The sequence below is a fragment of the Aulonocara stuartgranti genome, assembly GCF_965226115.1.
Source record: "Aulonocara stuartgranti genome assembly, chromosome: 7".
Lineage (NCBI taxonomy): Eukaryota > Metazoa > Chordata > Actinopteri > Cichliformes > Cichlidae > Aulonocara > Aulonocara stuartgranti.
Window position 1 is genome coordinate 24,518,256 of NC_138945.1, and position 23,754 is coordinate 24,542,009.

The window sequence follows — 23,754 nt, forward strand, 5'->3', positions numbered from 1 at the left end:
CACCTGAAACACACCTGTGGCTCAGATTTCAAGCACTGGCACAAACAGCTGCACAACACTCCGAGATGTCCATCTGGCTCTGAAGGTGCCATTAGGAAGGTGATTTTTCATGGCCAAGGCAACAACGCAGACTGGCCAAGAACAGCAGAATAAAATCCTTTGCCTCACTCTCGTTCTCTGTGTCTGCCTCTGAAGGTCACTGGACCAGGTTGTGGTCCTGGATCTCTACAGAGTGAGACCTGTTGTCTTTGTCAGCGAACTTGGCTGCCACTGAGCCACACTTTAGCTAATTCCCTCACAGCTCTGTTTCCAATCATTTTCTGGCCACTTGGATCTCTTTAGTTTGGCAAGTTACATAACTCATATTGCAAACATACACTGACCAAAAGCAGCAGTTTGCTGAAATAACACTATGCAGCAGTGTGTAAACCTATAATTAATGGCTCATGACAAAAAAGCAAGATTTTACAGCTTTGAAATAGACTAATAAACAGTTAGGCACATAATGTCACTATCACCCAAGGTATGTTGTGAATCTTATTGCTTTGTAACTATTTTCCTTTGCAAAAAGGACGGGGGGGGGGGGGGGGTCTTTTTACCTAGCAACTAGATGAATATAAATAGTCTACAAACTAAGGCTTACACATGCTCGTTTTTCAGTAAAGGGAACAAAAAGTGCTCTCATTTCTCAAACTGAGAAATGAGAGGAAATTTCCTTAACATGGCCTTTGTGCAGCAGAAACTGGGAAACCAAATCTCTCCTTGTCAAGTCATCCAGGAGCATTTAATGAAAGGATTGTTGCAGCATGTCTGCTGGGCTGCATCGGGCGGACGTTACTAACTAAAGGGTCTAATTAAGGGGTTCCTCTGACGGTCAGACAAAGCAGACAGCAGGGGTTAAGACGCTGGCTCACAAACTGGCCGTGACCCTCACACCTGCCTGCTTCCATTACACTGCAACATGCCTGCACACATTGGACAGGCTCCTACCGACACATCACTATGGAACTGGTACTCATACAAACCACCCACCCACACACACACACACACACACACACACACACACACACACACACAAGCTGAGACAAAATTTTAGAATGAGGCAAGAGCTAACCAGACCTATAGGTAAGTAATTACACTTATATGTGTGATGATGAATTTAGGAAAAAAAATCCAGCCATGGAAGTGTTGATCAGTGCAGAGAAGTATAATCCTGAGGTCTGTATTTGCACACACACAAATCTGAAACATCAAAGGAGTTATAATGAAGATCATCTTTTCAGAGTATCAGAGGCATCTGTGTAATCTGTTTCCCTTCCTATATGTGTGCAAAGAGGTGCTTTGACCAACTAGCCCTATAATATAGATACTTTAATATTAACCGCAGTAAGTGAAGTCTTACAAGCTTCTAGGGCCCCCGTAGGCGAGAGCGTCAAAAGTTCATGCCCTCTTTTCAGTGTACACCCTGGAAAAACAAAAAGACTGCCTAGTGTGAGCTAAGGCTCTGCCACTAATAGGACTGATTGTTACACAGTGGCTCCACCTGTCTCTCACTCCAATTAGTTGTTCCAGCCACTGCAGAGACATATTGCAAAATAGGGCCGAAGAAACTGAAAAGCCCCCCCCCCCCCCCAAAAAAAAAACCAAAAGAAAATGTAGCCAGCGTGAAACATAACTACATGTCCATTTGTGTAGGGAAAACAAAGGATGAAAAGACACAGTAGTTGTCTTTCAGTTTTACTTTAAAAAGCAGCAAAGGGCAAGGTGAAACGAGTCAACCAAAGCACCTGCTTCCTTTAAGGTTCACCCAAGACTGTGATGCTGTGAATATGTAATGTTTCCCATATCGCGTGCTCTTTAACGAGCTCTAATAGAGTGTGTGCCCACTGAATGTCATTCCTAAGCAGCAGGGGGACATTTAATAGAGAGACCAGCTCGGGCAACATATAATGTGTCAAATCTGTCAAGAATAATAAGAAGTGGAAAGTGTGAGCCCAAACTACCACACTGTGAAATAAAACAAAAGCCAATTAACATTTTAGTTGGTAAACAAACAAATGTCTTTAATCTTGTTCCATTTTCAGCTGCCAGAGGATACGGTCTGCTGTAATTCAGAGCAAACAAAGCTGTCAGGATAACACAGATTTATTTAAGAAAACATAACACAGTTGGAAGAATTGTCTAAATTATTAAATTATTATAATATTGATGTTTTTCCTCTCTATTTTTTGAACCTTAAATATTTTTTTCTTTCTTTTCTTTTTTTTTTTAAGCAACAGTCTTAATACAAAGACTGCACAAGAAATTTTCAGAACAATTGGCCCCTGTGCTGACAGCCTATTTAGACAAACAACAAGCCTGTGTTATTTATTTGCCCACTGAATCCCCTTTTACGTGGTCCCTGCCCCTGGCTGCGGTAACGCAAGAAGGAAAGGATACAGCCCAACCCTTGGAACAGTTATTGGGCTTCATTCATGCACCTCTCTACGGACTAGTTGACACAGACAGGTGGGGTTTAAATGGCAAATTAACTGCCCGTAGATGCCCCCAGAAAGAATCTCTTCACTACGCCTAGACGCTCTGAGCCTTTGTGATTAATGGTGTCTGAACAAATTTTCGTTTTACAGCTTTATATAAATCAGAGGGAATTAACAGAAGGAGCCGGCCCGCTGCCTCTGCTCAAACTACCTGCTCTGTGTTGTTGGAGTGTGATTGAGACGGGCTGCGGGGTGAGAGCAGGAGGGAGAGAGAGGGAGGGAGTCTTCAGCACATATTTTCCATGTGCGGCCACACCCCTCCCTCGACTGCGGTGCTGAAAGCTCTTTTGTGTGTTTGTGAGTGGTGTGAAGGCTACAGTGATAAAGTATTCACCACAGAAGTTTAACGTGCACGGTCACTAGCAACTTTTAATATTAAATTTGTGCTTAACTTAGTAGCTTCTTTGTCATTGCAAATTAAGGTGAGGCTTTAAAAGTCCTTTTTAAAAAAAAAAAAGTCCTTTTATTTAAAAGACAAACAAACAAACTCTTAACTCTTTAAAACATTTCGATTCTCTAACATCAAATAAGCACGAAATCAGCAAATATAAGACTGAGAGGCTATCCGTTCACTAACATAGCAAAGACACTGAATGGAAGAAGAGATGAAAAGATTCCGTTACCGTGATTCCTCCCTGAGCACATGGCTGCCTAATTAAATTAACTAAATGAGTAAATGGAATAAGGTGTACGTTTTCTGACCAGACAAGGACACACAGTAGCTGAAATGTGTGAATCTCACAGCTGGACTTACTCAGTAAAATTCTCACTTCCATGCTGGAGCAAATCAAGGACACTGACCTTTTGCTAAAGTAGATTTTTTTTCCATCAGAGGCAGTTTGGTAATGCCTAAAAGAGCAGTAAAGTTACGGGTGGTGCACTGGAGTTTTAGCGTGCTAAAACACACTTCAAGATCAAAGGTATTTTTGATATGGCTCTTACTAAACTTACAAACCTACAACATTTTTTTTGATAAGTCAGAATTTAGAAGATAGTACTGAGTTACATCATTTATTCTTGTCTGTCAGACTAAACTGCTGGTAAAATATGCCATGCCAATTTTTCCCATTTATTTACACATCAACATATTAAATTTCCTTAATTACCAAACTCCATCAACAAAGTCTCAATTTTACTCTGTTATCATAAAATAGTAAAGCCATAGGTAATCCCTGCTGTTTGTGACATAGTTAGGGAGCACAAAAAACCCCCAAAACAATCCAATATGCAAATTCTGCAGCCATGCAATCCAATTACAAACACATGTAAATATGTCAGCATTCAGGGGTTAAATTTGAAGTCACTGAAGGTCAAGTATGAAGTTTAATTTGACTCCAAAATCAAATCCTTATCCACTTGGCGAACAACAACAAATTATAGTGTCCAATACAACAACCACAAAACACACTTTTCCATTTATTTATTCTAATGTCACTGGCTTCGCCTCCTTGCACTCAAGGGGCTGCCCATAATAATCCCCGTGCTCTAACAAAAGCAGATGAGACATTCCTGTTTTCCTCCAGGAAGTTTTGAGTGAGTGTTAAACCATCTGCTCCTGTGGCTGATGGGAAACCCAGGGGCTTTGCAGTCTTGGCAGCAAAATCCTGTCTCTGGTTGCCTGGTTGACCCACAGTTCATTTATCAATCAGACAACTTTGGCCTTAATTAGAAGAAACAGTCCATCAGCTTAGATTGAGGCGCCACTGAAAGACTTATTTCAGTGGGAAAGGTAATTTGCTTTATAATACTCTTCTTCATAGTCTGCGTTCCCTCAAATCTGTCAGTCCCTACACATGGTGGAAAATATGGACACCTGTTTTTTGTCTTATGAAAAACAGATTTCAGCAGCTTTAGATGAAAATGAAAAAAAACAAAACACACTGAATCATTTTATTTTACACACACACACACACACACACACGTATATATATATATATATATATATATATATATATATATATATATATATATATATATATATATATATATACATACACACACACATAGCGTAATTTCACAAAAAAATGTAGCATATTTATAATTTTAGGCATCCCATTTGTTTTTAGACAAATATGCAGTACACTACAAGTCTAATACACAGAGAAATATTCATATCCTCAGTGTGGGAGTAATAAAAGACATGTGAGATGTTCATGATGGACCGTCTGTGAGAGAGAGCCACATCAGAGACTCACTAGTTTCTTTGAATATCTAACATCTGTGTGACATTATGAAGCCATAACTGAGTTGTACGTCTCAAACAATTTGATATATTATCATAAAGAACCCTCTCCTTCTGCAATTATTTAACAATCAATGGGATTTATTATTTTATTTTTCACTAAAAACCCTAACAATAAAGCCATACTTGATAATGCACACTTTAATATTACTTTCTAAGAATGCCGGGGAATCGCAGCTATAAAAATTCCAACAACTTCAAAATGCAAACAAAATGGAGTGCAAATGCAAAATCAGCTTTCAGAAGAAACTGAAAACAGATTGGTAAGCCCAAAAGAAGTTGTCATAAAATTGTACTTAAGCATTTTCATTGTAGTTGCATCTCCAAAATATTAAAGGAGGGACAAGGGTAGAAGCTTTTGTTGTTGGTTATTTTTATTTTTGCTTCATTTTTTTGTTGAAGCTATGAAAAATGTCATAAATGACAGTTTGACAGGCATAAAATAATATTTTACAGCATCAAGGTGATTCCTAAAAAGATACTTTGCATATTTCACCAGTGTGTCATCTAATTTATGGAGGGAGTCAGGAGAGAAGTACAACAGTGACTATCTACAGCCATCTGTAAAACACGGTGGCAGCTGGGTGTTCGGCTGCATTTCAACCAGAGGTGTTGGAGACTTTATCAAAATTTACAGAATTATAAACAAAAAAAGTGCCAGGTTTTGATCAGTCATGGAAAGAACCTGACTAGCGGTGGCTTGATTTTTCAAGAAGCATGGAGAACTTTTCTGAAAACTAGTTAAAGAAATTATGAGAAACGCTTTATATATATATATATATATATCTCCATCAGCAATAGCTTATTTTGTGGCATCCAGACGTGCAGTAAATTACTGGGCATTGTATTCCATGTAAATCTTTCTCCCTTGAGGTCTGAGTGCATTAGATCCGGAGCTATCAGTACCCTTTCCCCCTGACAGTGTTGTTTGCTCTCTTCCAATGATAGCACAATGAAAACACAGGAAGTAGCCTCGAGAGCGCGGGGCCTGCGATCGATGTCTCTGTGTCCAACTATAAGCTAGGTGATGTCTTAACAGCTGTCTTCCTCACTTCTCAAACCTCTCTTTCCCTGCGATAGCCCGTCAAGCTTCCCTCAACCACTAATGTATCTGAATGCAGTGTCATCCAGCGCGTCTCGCATCAGTCGATATATACTGGAAATGCTACCCATCTTTGAAACATCACTCCTTCACTTACTGTAAGTGCACATCACAGAGGGCACCATCCCCACAGTGCTGACAAGGAGGAAGACTACACCAGGCGGCCCCAGCCATGACAGAGCATCATCATATGCAACCACAGACATAGTTTTTACTACTAAAATTGCAGTGTATAGACTACGTGTCTAAATTGGGCTCTTATTTTAAGATATGAGCCTGTATTTCACATCATTCCAGGAGTAAGAGATACTTTAAAAAAGACGTCGCTGGGAATGGAGTATGATAATGTGCAGCTCTGTTCTTATGTCCTTTGATACTTCTTGGCTTTAATGTTGACTTTTATGAGTTCTGGGCAACAAAATCCATAATTGCTGCACACTGGCAACTGAGCCATATAAAATAATGAAGGAAAAAAAAACAACTAAAAAAAGAGTCTAAACAACTCCTGATATTAGGTACAAACATAACTTTTTGTGATATGATATATAATGATTGCAAAGACCAACTAGTAAGTCAGTCTGGCTGATGTATAACGGCATTTCCAGAGAGGATAGGATGCTGTAAAAAATCCAGTAATAATGTTTACATGTTTCTTAATAAACGTCAGAGAAATGCAAAGGCATTAGATACAAATGAAAAACTAGATCCTCCTACTGTCAGTGCACAGAGATCCAAGGATGGTGATGGATTAGTCAGTAGGCCACAATTTCATATATTCGCGTATATTTTTTTATCTTTGCATGTTAGACTATATTTGTAATTGTGGATTCTTCATTATCATTTAAATGAAATGAAAGTAACTGTGCTTGTCTCTGGACCATTCAATAGTATTTTCCCTTTTGTGTCTGGGTTTCAATGGGCCGATGAAATTGTTCGTATGATGTATTGTCCGTTTAACATGGGTTAAATAGTTGCATTTTTGGGGGGGGGGGTTAAATTAACAAATGGGGTTACATTGATTTGTATTGTTAAAAAGCATTTAGGGGGCATATAGCAGCAGTTTCTGCCAAATATCTATTTTTTACTTGTGAACAGGACCATAAGATGAGGCCTACGTTTTCTCTTGCAGAAGCAGAAAGTGTCTGCAGTCAGAACACACTAGTAAAATCCACTCTGACTTCATGGAAAAGTGTTGATTTCTTCAAATGATTGTATCTGGTTGTTTTCTACTCTCTTGACTCTTGGTGTTGGCTGTGAAGACTGGAAAGTTGTTGGCAGAAGCTTCTTATTAGACTGTTCCACTTTAAAACCTTCTGCTTTCCATATTTTTCACAAGGTATTCATACACCTGGTTTTGGTTATTGTGATACATCAAGCTTGGGAAACTATTACACACATAAAGGTATATGCAATGTCAAATGGCACCATTAAGATGTGGAGAGTGTGAAGAAAATTTCAAGGCCAAATCACCCAATGCTTGAGTTGCCCACAGACCGTATTATTACTGTTGTGAATTCAGTACATGGTGTTTTTATTAGGTTTCGAGCAAAAAAATTATACAGCTACATCTAATGTATTTGAATACACTTAAAAATATAGCTATTAGTTCTCTTTGCAGGGGTGTTTCCTGGGATTTGGGAGCTTTGGGGTGTTTTTTTGTTCCACAGGTCATTGGAATATTTAATTAGAGAGAAAATCAGTGTCCTACAACACATTGGGTGTGATTTATGCACTTGAGGGCTGCCTTATGTCATTGGACAGGTTTATTACATGAAAAGTGGCTGCTCAAGAATTTAAATATAATAGTGCTGTTTTCCTCCCTTTGTCTGGTTCTGCTGGATGTTTCTCCCTTTTAAAAGGGAGTTTTTCCTTCCCACTTTCACCAAATATTTTCATAAAGGGGTCATTTAATTGTCTGCTTTTCCCTATATCATTGAAAGTAGTCGTATATATATTTAAAGTATATATTTAAAGTAGAAATACACTGAGCCTGTACTTTGGTACAGTAAAATACTCAAGTGCCAATGAATCTACTGTTGCTAGATTGTTGTTGTTAACAGTACTCTCATGCAGTGGCTTTGATGGGGGCACCAGAGGAGACTACAGGGGCAACAAAACCACCACATGCCCCTGCTACTGAGAACAAGATGACAAATGTGGGAGGCATCTGTTCAAAGTAATACATACATACAGTTAACTGAGCTTCTAGATGCCAAATCCTATTAAAATGACAGCACACAAACAAGCGAATCCTACAGAACAAGAAAATCTCCTTACAATGTAAACACTGACACTGCTGTTGGCTTGGTTCTCAAAACTGAGTCAGGCAGCTGGGTACACTTTTCATACCTCATTAGTGCTTTTATTTTTTATTTCCCTGTCCAAGGAAACAAGCCCTTGTTATAGTGCATTTGTCACTCTTTACTGGAATAAAGGTTACTGTCTCAGTATGTCTGAATTAGTTAACTGTGACAAATTTCTACACTTTCCCCGTGTTTGTCATGTAATTTATACCCACTTCTTATCTGATCTAACTTCCACTGACAGCAACAATAAAAGTGCATATTCCAATAATATTTTGAGTTCACTGTAGCCTCCCCAGTCATAGTAATTAATGGCGCCATGGGTCCTATGAGAGTGGGACCAGCTGCATGTTATGTCTTGTCACCAGTCCCAATCTGTTTGACACCTTCGGCCACATCTCTCTCTTCCGATGCCAAGAATACTGATGGAGTACTGGTCTGAGGACTCTTTGTGCCCACCCTCAGAGAACAAACACTATTAAGACTCGACAATGTGCCCCTCTGCCCATCCCCAGAGTGCAGGCAGTGCCAGCGTCTGTAACTGGAGAACAGAGAGCAAAACAGCTGCTCCCAGTCTATCCTGCATCTGCCACAACTGTGATTTCATGGAACAAAGCGAGAATGCAACCACACGGTTCGACTGGCTGTTCAGTCACACTCCAGCCATTGTCCCTGTCACTCTCTCTCTTTCTGTCTACCTTCTCTTCTTATGTCAACTGATGGCATGGATATTTTTCTAACATTTTCAATCTATCATCAGCAATTTCTCCGCCTGGTATTTTTATGCTCGCACACTTCACTGTATATAACATCTTTCACCCCCACTTCACACACTTATCCTGTAAAGCAGTGGTGCACCCAGTTGGTCACCAAGGCCACTGCTTGGGTTCTTCCAACTGACCGATCAGGGGGGTTTGAGTAACTAGTGTCCCAAAGACAGATGCATCAGACAGACTGTAGCTACCAATTTAGCCATGCCTGCTATTATCATCTACAGTGGTCTGGCTGCTCCTATTAACAGAGGGGTGCATTAAATAATGTACAATTATGAAGTTAGGTGTCTCACAGAAATGTTTAAAAACAAATTATGCAAAATATGTTGTAAAATAATATGAGTAAGATTGGATTAATAACTAAAGAATATTTTTATCCAATCAGAGCGACAGCAAGACGCTAGTTTATAACACTGTTACACAAAACTCCTGGACCTTTCAGTGAACCAGTTATCATTGTTTCCTATTAATGATGGTTGTTATCAGTTCTTCTTGGACAGAATCATGACCTAAGAGCAAGATGTGGATCATTAGCAGCATTTCTGCGCATTTGAAGTTGATCTACTGCCAATGACACTTTAATTCCTTTCATTCCCCAGAAGTGTACGTACAGCATTAATGTCTGAGAAATTTCAAACAAAGATTTCTATCCGACTCATTAAAATTCTTATTCATAGATATTTCCAAGCTCTTTGACATTTTCTCAATGAAGTGTTGACAGCAGCTCTTGAAAGCACACCTGAACACTGCTCCCTTCGTAGCTGCATCTCTTTACTACACAAGAGCGGAAGGGATTTGTCAGACTATTCGATGCTCTGTCAGAGTATTTGTGTCTTAGAAAGGTAAAAAAAATTTCACATACCCACAGGCAAAAAAGTTTTGTTTTTGTGTTTTGTTTTGGGGGTTTTTAACAGATGATGTTTAAACAGAGCAGGGTTAAGGGTCCCTACACTGACAAGCTATTGTGGTGTATAAACAGGATATACATTTCTGCAGTCAGTCCCTTGTTTTTCCTCCAAATGCACATAGTTCATTTGATAATTAACAGCTCAAATATGAAAAAAATATGAGAGGAGACACGGTCGCTGCAGGAGTTAAACCAGGGCACTGGTTTAATTTCACATTACTACATCAAAATACTACAATATTAACAAAAATAGCATGATAATAATCTCATATTTGGTAATTACATGAGTATAGTTGAGCCCTGCAGGCTTGTTTGCGAGACAAAAACATTTTATTATTAAACAAAGTATTTTGACATAATAAAACTGGAGCTTTTTTATTTTTATGATTTTGGCTTTGAGTTAAAAAAAATGCTCTTTATTATTCCTGTGTAATGAGAAATAATCATACACAACAAATTCTATCTGTTTGCTCGTTCACTAACATGCACAGGGTTTAAGACTCCTCCAAGCCTGAACTTTGGCTGGCAACTTTTTTGAGTGGAGCGGACTCCCTCTAGTGCACTTTAGCTTAATTAGGATAGATGAACACAGTGTGTTAGTCAGGAGGAATGAAGAATTAAAAGCACATACGACAACTAATAATGAAAAGACTTCTGGGACAGACATTTAAACTGGAAAACAAACTACGCAAGTTTGCCTTTTTTCGCCCTAACATAATGACTCCACTATGAGCCATTAAATCTACCACAAATTGGGCTCAGCTTGTACTTGCTGCTATAGTTAGATGTGGCAAGGCATGCAGCCTGTGTGGCTAAGTGCCCATAGGTACAGCAGATTGTCAGTCCACCAGACAAGCTGTCTAGGAAGGATCAATACAAGATTACAGACAAATCCCTCCCTTCAGACCTTGATTTCAATTATGCACAATCGTGAAGTGTTAAGTTTTCCCTTGCAAAGCTTCTTGAATTGTCCAGACAGGCAACAACATCAGCCTTCTGCTTCTCTATTTTACACAAAACAAGAAAACTTCTTCAAAATATTCGTTTTCACAAAATCTCAAGATAACTGTGTGTGTGTGTGTGTGTGTGTGTGTGTGTGTGTGTGTGTGTGTGTGTGTGTGTGATTGCCATCACCATGTGTGTCCATGCAGGGAGAGGAAAAAAGGAAACAGAGGAAAGCTGGCTCACACTGTTTGACCCCACAGTGGACGAGGCTCACTTTGCAGGGTTCTATGAATAACTAAAACAGATGATTGACAGAGTGACTGACACTCGTGGAAATCAACTAGGACGTTGGGTTCTATGTTGCCTGTAAAATATCCATAAAATCAACCAATAACAACTGGTCAGGCAGCACTTAATACAGTACACAAAAAATGTCAGATCCTGAGCAAACATCACCCTCTGAGGTTGTAAAATGAAGCCATTGCACAAGTGCCAAAAACTGCAGTTTTGAAAATGTCCACTTTAGGCTGGCTCCAAAAACAAAAGTCAATACCCATAGCTTCCTCCTATAAAAATGTCTAACCTTTAAAGTAAGAATAAAACGCTAAAGTGACTGTCAGTCTACACACTCAATTACCCCATTCCCATCTGTGACTACTGCACAGAGGGATGAGTTCATCCCTTACACACTGTGCATATTTTAGGCCGTCACACACACAGCAAGTGTCTTTCCAAAATGTTGAACTACACACATCTACTGACATTAACCCTTTAAAACCTACCATAGAACCCAGTCCGCCAGAGCTTACTTTATATTTTTACATGCTGTAGTGCCATTTTTGGGAGCATTTCAAGTTGCTATACATCAATACAACCGTTATAGCCCAAATTTTAATAATAGGTATGCATTAAATCGTTTTTGTTTTTTTTTACGTATATTTCTACTTGGAGAAATTTAAGAGGTTTATCCCTCAAAACTTTAAATACAAAAAAGTTGCAAAACATAGTTTACAACAACAGGAAATTTATTTTGAGCGTCTTCATAGTTTTATTTTTGAGATACACCATTTTTTATATACTGCAGAAGAAACGAAAAACAATCCTATAATACAAATTTGCAAAGAAAACAGCATGTGCATCAAACTATTTAAAGCAGTGCAGTTTGAGTTCTAAGCATCCCAGAAACTATTTTAAAAACACCAGTATAGGCTTATAAGGTCTACAAGTAAAAAACTAAATTTTCCGTGAAAATTATGTCACTTCTGGTTTTGGGCAGGTAATGGCGAACGTGCGATGGTTCCCGCTGACATCTATTTCAATGTAGGAAGTGTTATGAACAGCTGATCGGATCGGCAAAGCCTGTTTCTGGAATATTATGTTTTTCTTCCTGCAAGCGCTTTTAATGCAATTTTTGCAAAGCTATATGTGAAAGGAAACTGTGACCCAAGTTCATGGCATAAGATGTAAGTACAACTCCTCCGGTTTCATATGCAAAAAGAATTATTGCGCTAGCTTACATGGTTCCGGTTCTACGGGGATTTAAAAATTAGTTATGCAAAAAAAAGACCGGCTTTAAAGGGTTAATAAACGAATGAATGATTAATCCTTAATTAATGTTTCATAGAGCAGGAAGAGTGTGTTGTATTTGGAGAAAAACACATGTTATCACACATCATAATGCTATAATGATCTGACACTTTTTGTGTACTGTATCAAGACATGAAATCAAAGCAGTCATGATGATGAAGAAGCTTCTCGGATGAGAGGTGAAACGTCTTCAAGCAACTTAAAGAAGTCCAGACGCTTTTCTTTCCAAGTTCCTTAGATTTAAATATATTATTTACTTATATATCTACTGCAAGTTAGAACTGGGATGTATAAATCATGTATAAACATTACGACTATTAAACACCATGCTCACTGCTATATTGTAATAAATTAATTTATAATTGTCAAATTTTAATTAAATATTTAATTAACACTTAGAACCCAAAAATACAAATAAAACGTATCTCAATTTTGCACTAAAAAGATGACAATTATAGTATTTTTTATTGCTTTCAATTGTCAAAATGTGTCAAATTTGACCCTAAAACTATGTAAGCTGTTTTTTAAACTCTAAAAAGATTTAAATTTACAGACTATTAGCAGCGTGATCATCTTATCTAAGTCGCTGACCTACCCAACATGTACTAGTATCCCGTGAGGTTGTGTTTTGGAGCATTTTTAATGAAAATAACCAACAATATTATGGTTTAATGTATTTTACATGAACTGCATTTATGGCTAATATTTTGTTTTTATATTTATAGCAATATTTAGAAGCTATCCGTGTCTGTGTGATGCACCACACTAACCAAGCTATCAACTGTTAGCGGATAATTTAACACTTGAACCTGCAGCCGTCGTTCAAATGTGTTCAACTTACCAGAGCAACTATGAAAATGAAGCAGAGAGAAATGGTACCACGGCTAATGATGCTAAATCATGTGATCAACATAGCTCTTTACCAAAAGAGAGCAGACCAATCAATGAAAAGAAATAAGAGATACAACAGCCAGACTTACAAAATATTTTATATTAATCACGCTGATAACCCGGTTACTGGTGGCAGCTGACAAAAAAAAACTTATACTTGCTTGGTCATTTTAAAGACTAACAAATACATCATCACTCCAGCAGTTTTAAAATGAAATCTATTGTAAAAAAGTTGTTGATTATCCACAAAATGCAAATGTTACCCACTTACAACAATCACATTTTTTAAAGGGAACTACTGGCTTTAATGCAAATCATGTAAGTAAAAATCAAAGCAGACCCACACATGCTGCGTATGCCCAAATAAAACATAACCACTCTCCACCCTTCAAACAAATGATAGACCAAACAGTATTTCTTAATTATAACACGGATATTTTAAACATATCAAACCACAATGGCACTGAGCCAAATTACTGTATTTACTTAGCTAATTCCGAAAGCTTTTAAACTTTGAAAGCAACACTGCCAAACTATCAACAAGAGGGGAACACACATCTGCCTCATCTGTCAACACATCCCAGCAGAGCCAATAACAAACCCTGAGCTCCGAGTGAGGTAGCAGAGAGGTCAGTGGACTGAGCAGAAGGAGAGGAGAGAATGAGTGTCTATTCACTGCATGCTCACCAGGCCTACACTCAGTCTGCCCAACCCCCTGGGAACTAAAGCCACAACGGGCAACCTGAAACCCATGATGTCATCCTCAGAAAGCACGAGCTACCAGGACCAGAGAGAAAGTGTACCAAACCCAAAGTCAACATCACACAATTGCTCGGTTTAATTGTATTTAAAGAGGAGCAGCTGTAAGAAATTAAGAGGTTCACCAGTAAAGTATTGTACCTGTGTGACAACATGCAAAATCTCTCGAAATCTGGCTGACTTATAAATTCTACACTGGCTCTAGTGGCAACCTTTGTTGCAACAACATAAAATGCACTACCTTCAAATAGCCACTTGAAGCTGGCTCCAAAAATGAGCCAAGCCCCTTTTTTGCTTATTGGCGTGGTCAGGTGTTGACTTACAAGTGGGTCCTGAAACTGTGGACATGCTAGAACCACTAGATGTCTGCTAGGTTTCACCTTTGCTAACGAGTCCCTGAACTGGACTTCTTGAGCATACTATGCTGGCATTGTTGTCTTTCTGAATACAGTTTTCTGAAAAATAAAATGGTTTTCTCTGTAGCTAACTGTACCCACAGACTGTCCAAGAAATCTGTGTACCAGTTTGTTTGTCTTTATTTATTTATTGTTGGTGGGGGCATTCAGTAATACTATTATTATTGAATCCATTAGTTGTTGCCATAATTATCAGGTTTTGGGTCTTAGTAACACAATTATACACTGTATATAAAAGATGGCATTAGACACTCAGTTTGAGCTTTTTGCCATCTTGGTATTCTGAAACCAGACAAGATTTCATTTTGTTTAGTGATTTTTTTTTAGCTTTTGAAGCATTTTTTCTATTTGCTGGTGCATTTGAATTGTCAGAACCACAGAGAATGCAGGTTTAAGTCATGTCACATTTTAAATTTGAACCTCTGTCCATCCTTTATATACAGTCTATCACAGTACCTATACAGTGTATGGATGCTATTCTAGTTAAACAGTGGTAGCTGATAACTTAACCTCTCTTCTAATTGGGTTCACGTTTAGCAATGGCAAAGGTCAAATGCCAGATAAGTTTTGGGTATATATTTACTATCCTTAAGAGAGATGAAGTCTTTGAGCTTTGACTGAAAACAGGCATAAAAAAATTCTCTTTCATGCCTCATTTGTTGCTTCTGCAAGCCATAACTGAAACACCACTTTCAAAAGATGAGGTGAAGAGATTTGGGTCATTAATAGTCATTAGTCATTTTATGCTAAATATATATGATTAAAATCTTTTTAATCAGTCGATAAATCTTTGATCAAGAAATCTGCTGGTTTCTTTTTGATTTTTGTTCAGAAACTGCAGTCCTTTCTTTCTGCTTGTTCTGCTTGATGATGGTTCACATCTTATGAGGTTGCATTCACAAAACCTCGTCTTGATTGCTAACATAGAAACATGTACACCTACAGTAAATGGAAACATGCACTGCACTTCCTGTGCAGTCAAATAGAGGGTTTCCTTTGCAATATGAACATCTTTCTTATCACCCACATATCTTGTCCTTAACGTGGTCTTGGTTTCCATTTTCTAGCTGATATATCTCTGATTGCTCCTTTTTTAGCTTCATGACCTTTTCACTGTCATACCCACCTATTCTCACCCCTTACAAAAAGACAACGCCAACTCATATTAAAAGGAAACTTTCAACCTTTATGCTTATTTTTCAGATTTAATACATTTTAAAGCAGAGAACCTAAAGAAATAACTTGAATGAAACTCAGATAACTATCATGCTGTGTATCTTATTACTGCTGCAATAAATTACTGGTTGCATGAATTAACTTATTTAAATCGTGTTTGTTTAAAAAGGGGGGATTAAAGTTTCTGTGAGTCTACAGATGACTCAACATGAAGAAATGTATTGTTAAGCGAGTGGCCTGGTATTCTTTTATAATTATATCCAGCCTGGGTTTGAGCCAATACAAAGAAAATAACTTTAAAAAACAATTTCCATATTACACAAATGCATGCTTTGTAAAGCAAATCAGACAGTCACACTGATTTGTATCAGTCCAAATTCATTTCAGAATTCCCCTCCATTTAATCCCTCTTCCAGAAAGTAGCCTCTGAGCTGCACTTGTCTGAAAATGAAAAGGTTAGTGGAAAATACAGATAAAAACACATACTTTTTTTTCTCTTTTTTTTTTTTTACACTGAGATGTAGTGATAAATGTCTTCAAATGGGGAAAGGCATGGCAATGTCAGTGGAGACCCAAACAGGCAGTATTTTAGTGTGTGTGTGTGTGTGTGTGCGTGTGTGTGTGTGTGTGTGTAGAGTGGGAGAGGACAAACGGTCAAACATGTCATCACATGCTACACATGATGGATGGCAGTTTCCGCCTTCTCCAGAAGTTTATGTAAAGGACTCCTACTGCTGTTCAGCTTAATGGTATCCAAGGGTGACAACCACAAGGGTTTTCATCTGAAGTGTCCGTCTAACACAGAAAATGAAACCTCAGGCCACTGCAGACTATATCACTCTTAACTGATGGGCTTTACTCCATCAATATCATTAGCTTGCTGCAGTGTTTTCAACCATCAACTAATTTAATCTTTTCAGCGCTGCAACCCATAACTAGCTCTCATGTACTTAATCCTATGGAGACAACAACGTATTCATCATGGAGATTGGGGTGGCCTGTTTTAAGGACTAACTACATCCTGTTTGAGAGTGAAGTGGGTAAAAAGTCACTGAAATGTCACGATGATCCTCTGCTGTATGTTATCATTGTTTATTGGATGCTAATCAGCAGTTATGGCTTTCTTATGATCTCTGCAGTTTGCATTTGAAGGCTCTGTGTAAAGGAATGTAAACAATCATGGTGACCAACTTCAGTCTCATTATGGCTTCTGTTTGTTTATGACACTAATCTGTGGTTGTTGGCCTTCAGGATGAAGTCATAATTGCTGCTGTATTTGTGTGTGTGTGTGTGTGTGTGTCACTGCAGAAAAGCAGTGTCCTTGGTTTTGATTGGCAATTTACTGTAATACTGTAAGCTATTTTACATCAGCCAATTCATAGTCCACTGTGCAGATAAGTTTTGTACAATTGTGTCACACACTGCACAGTTTTCAGCATGGCATACTTTCTCCTTCACATGAGGCATCAATCCTGCACCTTCATTGGATTGGCTTGTGATCAAAGTCTGTCGGATTCACTGGTGATGATTCTTCTTTATGGTTCAATGTCAAAGCAAGGAGACGGCACACTGAGTTATACATGCCAGACATAGAAACAGCTGTCCTGTCACTCCGTATCTAATGAAGACAGACAGTGGGTAAAGAAACGATTGGACGCAGTGATCCATCCTTTGAATTCACAGGGGACTGAGATGGCCATGAACTCTATTTGTACTGGGTCCCCAATATAAACTTGCGCATCTGCGTAAGACAATTACAGCCTGATTAGGTTTCTGCAGCAACATATAAAGTGAAACAAGAGATCTATAGCAAGAACTTAATCTTCAAAGTCTGATTTTAAGTATTATGTATGAATTTACCATCACATGAATGAATTAAATCATGGTGTGACTGGAAAAATTGCTTCGATTTACATTGTGTAAAATATCACCACTAGATGTGCGGTCATCTGAGATCTGTTTTCTTACCCCTCCCATTTCAAGTGCATAATCGTAGCTATGGTGGTTTCTGTTAGTGTAGGATATCAATCTTCTGTTTACCTCAGCTATCAGTATGTGTCAGTGTTTATTTACTCTGGAGGAGACTGTCAAACTTAGTTAAAAGAGTCCAAAACAAGTCGAAGAGTTAATAAGGCTCTGACAAATTCTTGTCCGCTTGCTGAGGATATCCTGAACTTTTCTTATGGTAAGCGCTGCTGTTTTTCCTGCCCTTAGCCTCTGTTAGCTGCTGTTAGTCAGCAAAATTGGTATGGCCCAGATCTGGCCCACACAATGTGCTTACACATGGCCCGCATACCGCAAAGAATGACAGCCCTTTGGTGGCCCAGATCTGGTTTGCCAATGGTGGGCCACACATGGGCCAGCACAAGGCCAGTTGCAGACACACTGGTGGTCCTTTGCTGGCCCATGTGTGGATTATCTCTGGCAAACCTGGTCTGGGCCACCAAAGGGCCGTCATTCTTTGCAGTATGTGGGCCACGTGTAAGTTGTGTGCAGCCACGGGCCAGTTGCAGACACACATGACAAAACTCTGTTTAGACAGTGAATGGACTGATTCTTATATAGTGTTTTTCAACTCTACCAGATTACTCAAAGTGCTCTATACAACATGCCACAGTCACCCAATCACACACTTTCTCTTAACTGAGTGCTTTCTAACTACATTCACACTCACACTCTTGACATGCAGACTGGATAAGCCAGGGATCAAACCACTAACCTTCCAATCAATAGGTGACCTGCTCTACGCCTGAGCTACGGCCACCCACTGGCAAAGATGAGTAAACCCTCACTAGGTTTTGGATATAGTGTAAACTCACAAACCCGTCAAACCTGCATTTGAAACGTTGGCTACCATAGCAGTATAGTATTGCAACATGGCATTTGGGTCTTCTAACTAAAATAGGAAAATAGGAACATAAATAGTGCGTCGTGTGTCGGTGCCATGATTTCAGTTCAGGACATGAGGGTTAACTTGAGTAGGAAAAGGATGATATTTTCTCCAGATGTGCATCACGTTTTCTTTTTCCTTCGCGTTTTCGCTTCTTTGGTGAAGGGGAACCCTTGTCAGATGATAAAAGACAGGTATGATGCTTCATATCTTGAGTTTGAATTACAGTTTGCCACTAAATCACATAACCAGAGTAGTTGGAATGTATTGATGACTACTGCCATTAGACAGCTATCTCTACAGATGCACATGCAAGCGATCCTTTCAATCATCAACCTGGTAATTAAAACTGTACCTATTATAGAAGGGACAAACAGAAGCTACAAAACATTTAGTATGCTACAAAAAAGCAGCAGCAAACGCAACATATGTTCAGCACTAAGTTGCAATGATGATCCTCCTTCTTTTTTTCAAATTTATTCATGTAGTGGACTTCACTTGTACTAACCCCTTGTACTAAACTTGACAAACATGCACGCAAACAACAGAATGTACCATTCCAAACATGTTGGAACAGACAAAGTTTGTTCTGAGTGAAAACCCTAAGGGCTTTGTCCTTGCCAGAGCATCTCTCAACCCCCATCTTCTATCCCAACATCCTTCATCCTTCTGATGAAACCCTGGGGAAGGTTCAATTTTAGGGACTAAACTCCAGCTTTGCCCCTAAAGACTGTCTCTCTCCCTTTGCTCTGTTTTGCTTGGTTTAGGCCAATTTACTGCTTGCAGTTATACTATTACCACTGTCAAGCCACCATATTCCCACAAGAGCGAGAGAATATTCCCACAGTACAGTCCTGATGTGCAGCTTACACCAACACTGAAACCTAGTAAAACAACACTGAGGAGGACCTCTATGAGCTTTGCCAACAGGCCTTATTGACAAGTTAAGACCATTAACTTTATTCGCTTGTTGACACTGTTTTGCCGCGATGCCCCATCATCAGTCAGTCTTGAGTGCTTTGGATGAATCCCAGTCAGACCTGAATCATGAAGCTGGAGGCAGATCTGGGAAACAGCGACCACAGTTCAGTCCACACACAGACAGTGGCCAAAAAAACTCTGTCTCCTCTCTGTCCAAAGCTGTCAATGTGACTGTGGCACTCCTGTCCGTGATTGATGACCGTGGCTCTGCATATTTCTGAAGCTGACACGTGCTGCCTCTGTTGGCCGGGAGTCCTCTCTGTTCTATTTTGTTTACATTATTCGTCTTATTTCTCTGACCAGCCCAGCTGTCGAGTGCATATGGAAGGGGTTTTTTTTTCCATGCCCTCAGTTGTCCAGGTATGTGTAACGAAATCTTGAGTTCTGTTTTGAAAACCCTGGGAGTTCCAGTCGTTTTCACATTTGAGGTTTTTCTTTAAGCTCCCCCACCCCCGCCTTCCCTCTCACCCACTTGTACTCCCATAGAATTGTCCACCCAAAGCTTCTAACTGCTTAATTTGTAGCACTTCCAAAAAGTAAAACAAACATAGGTTTTAAAAAAAAAAACAGTGGGCACCACCCAGCATCTTGACCACTTTATGTAATGAAGTAAAAAGGCCTGTGTGTGTGCCTACATTATTAGCGTTTTTAAAATCGGGCATTTTCAGCTTACCTTTTACGTTGGCATCAGAGAGAAAAAAGTTACTGACTTTCCAATTTCTTCATGTTTTATTCTCAAAACATGAGCTTTCGGTTTGATCCTATGAAAAAATGACCAATCATGTAGGTGGTTGTTTAAAACACATAACTGTTGCACTTGTTTCATGATACAGTCTTGCAGGTTAGTCACTCAAACTTAACTAGTTATTTCATCTTTTGCATAACCCTAAACTGAAGCAGCTGATGCTGAAATCAGACAAAGATCAGGTATAAATGTTAGGTTCTTTAAACAGAAAAAAAGTTAATCGAGTTAACAAAATCAGACCCACATACGAGTGTGTGGATCCAACATGCTTTCAGACCGCACAAAATGTCCCAGATTGCACATTTTCAATGCTTTACAAACAGATGCAAAGTATCTTGCCTATGAGTGAATTTGACAGCAAGAAAGAAACTAACCATGAATTCCTTATACGTCTACATGCATACAGTAACAAGGTCAGTAAAAAGGTTGAAGCAGTAGAGTACAGAAACCAAGTAACCGTCTCCTGATCCTTAAAATGTGATCTGTGCATTGTGGCACAGCAACATTGGTGCGTGCAGCTCCACATGTGTCACCACACAGAATAAATTAACAGCTGTAACTTCTCTTAAACACCTGCAATAACAATCCAGCGTGTAGCAGGTTAGCTAGCTTCTCTGCTCTCCCTCTCTTTCTTTGCATTGTCATTTGATCCAGCCTCTGCCCTACGTAAAATTCTCAGAGCTACAGAAGAGGTTTGGAAAGCAAAGCAGAGAGGCCGGTCTCTTCTGAGTCTGGATACAACCGTAAGTAAAGATGAAAGAATAATGAAAGATTGATGTGGCCAAAATGTGTTTCCCTTGGACGTTAATTTAGAAAGCAGGACATACTCTCCACTGAGTCTGTATCAAGTCTTTTTTTAGACCACAGTTGGAACTGAAATACACACAGAGTTGCCAGTGAGGCTGGGTGGCTAAAATAAATATGCTGATATTACTAAGCAGTCACATTTAAAACAACGAGTCTTCCAAAGGCGTCGCTTTAGTTGTTTCCCATATCGTCACTTGAGGGCAGACCCAACGCAACTTGAACTAATTTATTTAGAGGAGCCTGGAGCTTTTCTTTCACTGATGTCATCAGTCATCTTTGCCGCAAATACAGAAAACAAGTAACTTAATCGCAATTGCAAACACCACTACCTGGGTGAGTCAAATTAGGCTGAATGCCAGCGAGTAGCTGTAAAAGGTTTAACGGTTAAAATTTCAAGATTTGCAGAGTAACGTGATACACGATAAACTTCCACACAGAACAAATAATCTCTTCTGGAAAACAGATCACAAAAAAAAAAGAAAAAAAGTTGGGAAAGCCTTGAAAACCATATCAGCTCAACACAAATGCAAACAGTTTTAACAAAGGACAACAGGTGTCATTGAAGTGTAACTGTCCACCAGAGACATATTCAGCAAACGAGGCTTGGCAGCTTGTACCTGCTCTCATGCAACATACAGTAACTTGACTCACCTTTTGTTTGCTGCAGTAGTTTATTTAATCTGAGGTTATAGTGCTTTTCATGAAGTGTTGACACGAGTTTGTCACCTGTTACCTCTTTTGGCTCATTCCCTAATCTCACGACTAATCCCAAACCCTGTCAGGGAATCCACCGTGTGTCGTGTCTGACAATGTATGTGTGTGCTTGTTTCCAAATAAAGCAGAGCGAGCAGCTGGGATCCAAACATCACAACAGAAGCTGACGACATGGTGAAGTGAACAATTAATCTCCAAACGCTGTGAACGCGACTGACAAATGCGGAACACTTTATCTTGGCAGGATCTTCTCGTGCGGTTCAAGGTAATGCTATTTTTAATCATCGGCACACAGAGCGCTTCATTCTTCACCGTATGTTCCAGGATGAGACTGGGTCTTTAATTAACAGATTAGCATTGATATGAGAAGTCATTCTGAATACAGACTCACCTGATCTGATCTATGCAAACTCAGCTTCTTCTGCTGAAGTATCCTCCTCTTCTATCCCCTGGCTTTAAAATGCAAATCTCTGATGTCAGCACATTTCCTCGCAGACTGCCTCACAGGTATGACTCTGAATACCCTCTGCCCTCTCCCAAACCTGCTGGAAAACAAAAGACACACACAAAACCCATTTTGCAATCTGTCATCAAGGGCTGGGAAGCAGGAAAAATACGCATGAGACAGAAATTGATTTCATGTGTTTCTCCATCTCCTCTCGCAGTCTGACTGGCACTCACTGTCGCTTCCTATTAATCAGACGTGGTGCAGAAAAAGGTCGACAGCAGAGCAGACATGCTGAGGACCGTAGAACAAAGCTTTTCAGATTAGTATGTTGAAAGATCAAACTGTCAAATGAGATCAGGGTGACATGTTTTGAACGAGGTGAAAGGCAGAGCCCGCTCTTTATACACATATAAGGAAATATGAACTTCTCAGGAAAAGAAGGCAAGCGCCATGAAACATATTTCAGAGACCTTGAGACAATATTGTATGAGCAAAATTACAGTGAGCCACAGCTGGGTGCTGAAGTGAAACAGCGAAGTTCCCTCACGATGGAAACAGGTGACTCGTACTGTGTTTCTGGGTGGTCTCGGCTGACCTGTATTTTCTTAATAAACCAGTAAGTTAGGGTGTAATTATAGGCTGTCGAGCTGCCAGCGTGTCAGACTTGTATGTGTGGGTGAAAGTGCTGACAGTGTCATATCAGCTGTGTGAACTTACATGTGAACCATATACACACAAAAATGGAGAAAATATTTGCATAACTGTAATTTTTTTGTTTTAGTATCATCTTTTTTTCCACCCACGCAGACTCACACAGCTGTCTTTTATTTGCCAGGATCCAGCAGCAAATGGTGATACATTGTGAACTTTAAGACACAGATTCTTGACATTCTTTATGGGTGTGAGTTACTCTCCAACTCAAACTGGCGTTTGGCTTCAGGACGCTTTTCTTTCCGGACAGCAGGTCACTGTCGCAGAAGGAGTTCAAGCAATCCTTTCCCACATATACAGGCTATTATTGACCTCTCTACATGCAGGAAGTCCATTTTTCACAGTCTTGCACAGGTTCAGCTCCCTGACTGAACACCACTTGAAACAAGGACTCCAGGTTTGGAGCTGCATCAGCATATTTTGCTGTGTATGACGGGTCTTGCAGTGGCACGCTCAATGTTGCTTAATGTAAAAGGAATGCTAATTAAACGATGCAACAAGCCAACTCAGGGCTGAAACCAAGATGCAAAGATATAAAAATGTATTCATGAGCTACTATATGTTTATATTGCTGAAATGCACTATGCAAGTAGGCTGAAATATTTTTTATGCAGGAAAATATGTAGAAGTATCAATCACAAGATGACCTTCCATAATGCCACTGAGCTCTCAGACCGCATCCATCCTGAAAGAGTATTACATGTTTTTATACACTCACCGGACACTTTATTAGGTACACCTCCCTTTTGTCTTGAGAACTGCTAAAATTCTTTGCATCATAGATTCAAGATGTTGCTGGAAACATTCATCAGAGATTTTG

The 23,754-nt window shown here is 39.3% G+C and overlaps 1 protein-coding gene across 1 annotated transcript in view; it reads right to left on the reverse strand.

Moving 5' to 3' along the window:
* bmpr1bb (bone morphogenetic protein receptor, type IBb) overlaps positions 1–23,754 on the reverse strand; it is a 56,405-nt gene that overhangs the window by 27,394 nt on the left and 5,257 nt on the right. The window contains exon 5 of the mRNA XM_082539689.1: positions 22,167–22,320. The gene's annotated coding sequence lies outside the window, so the exon portion shown is untranslated. The remainder of the gene's footprint in view (positions 1–22,166; positions 22,321–23,754) is intronic.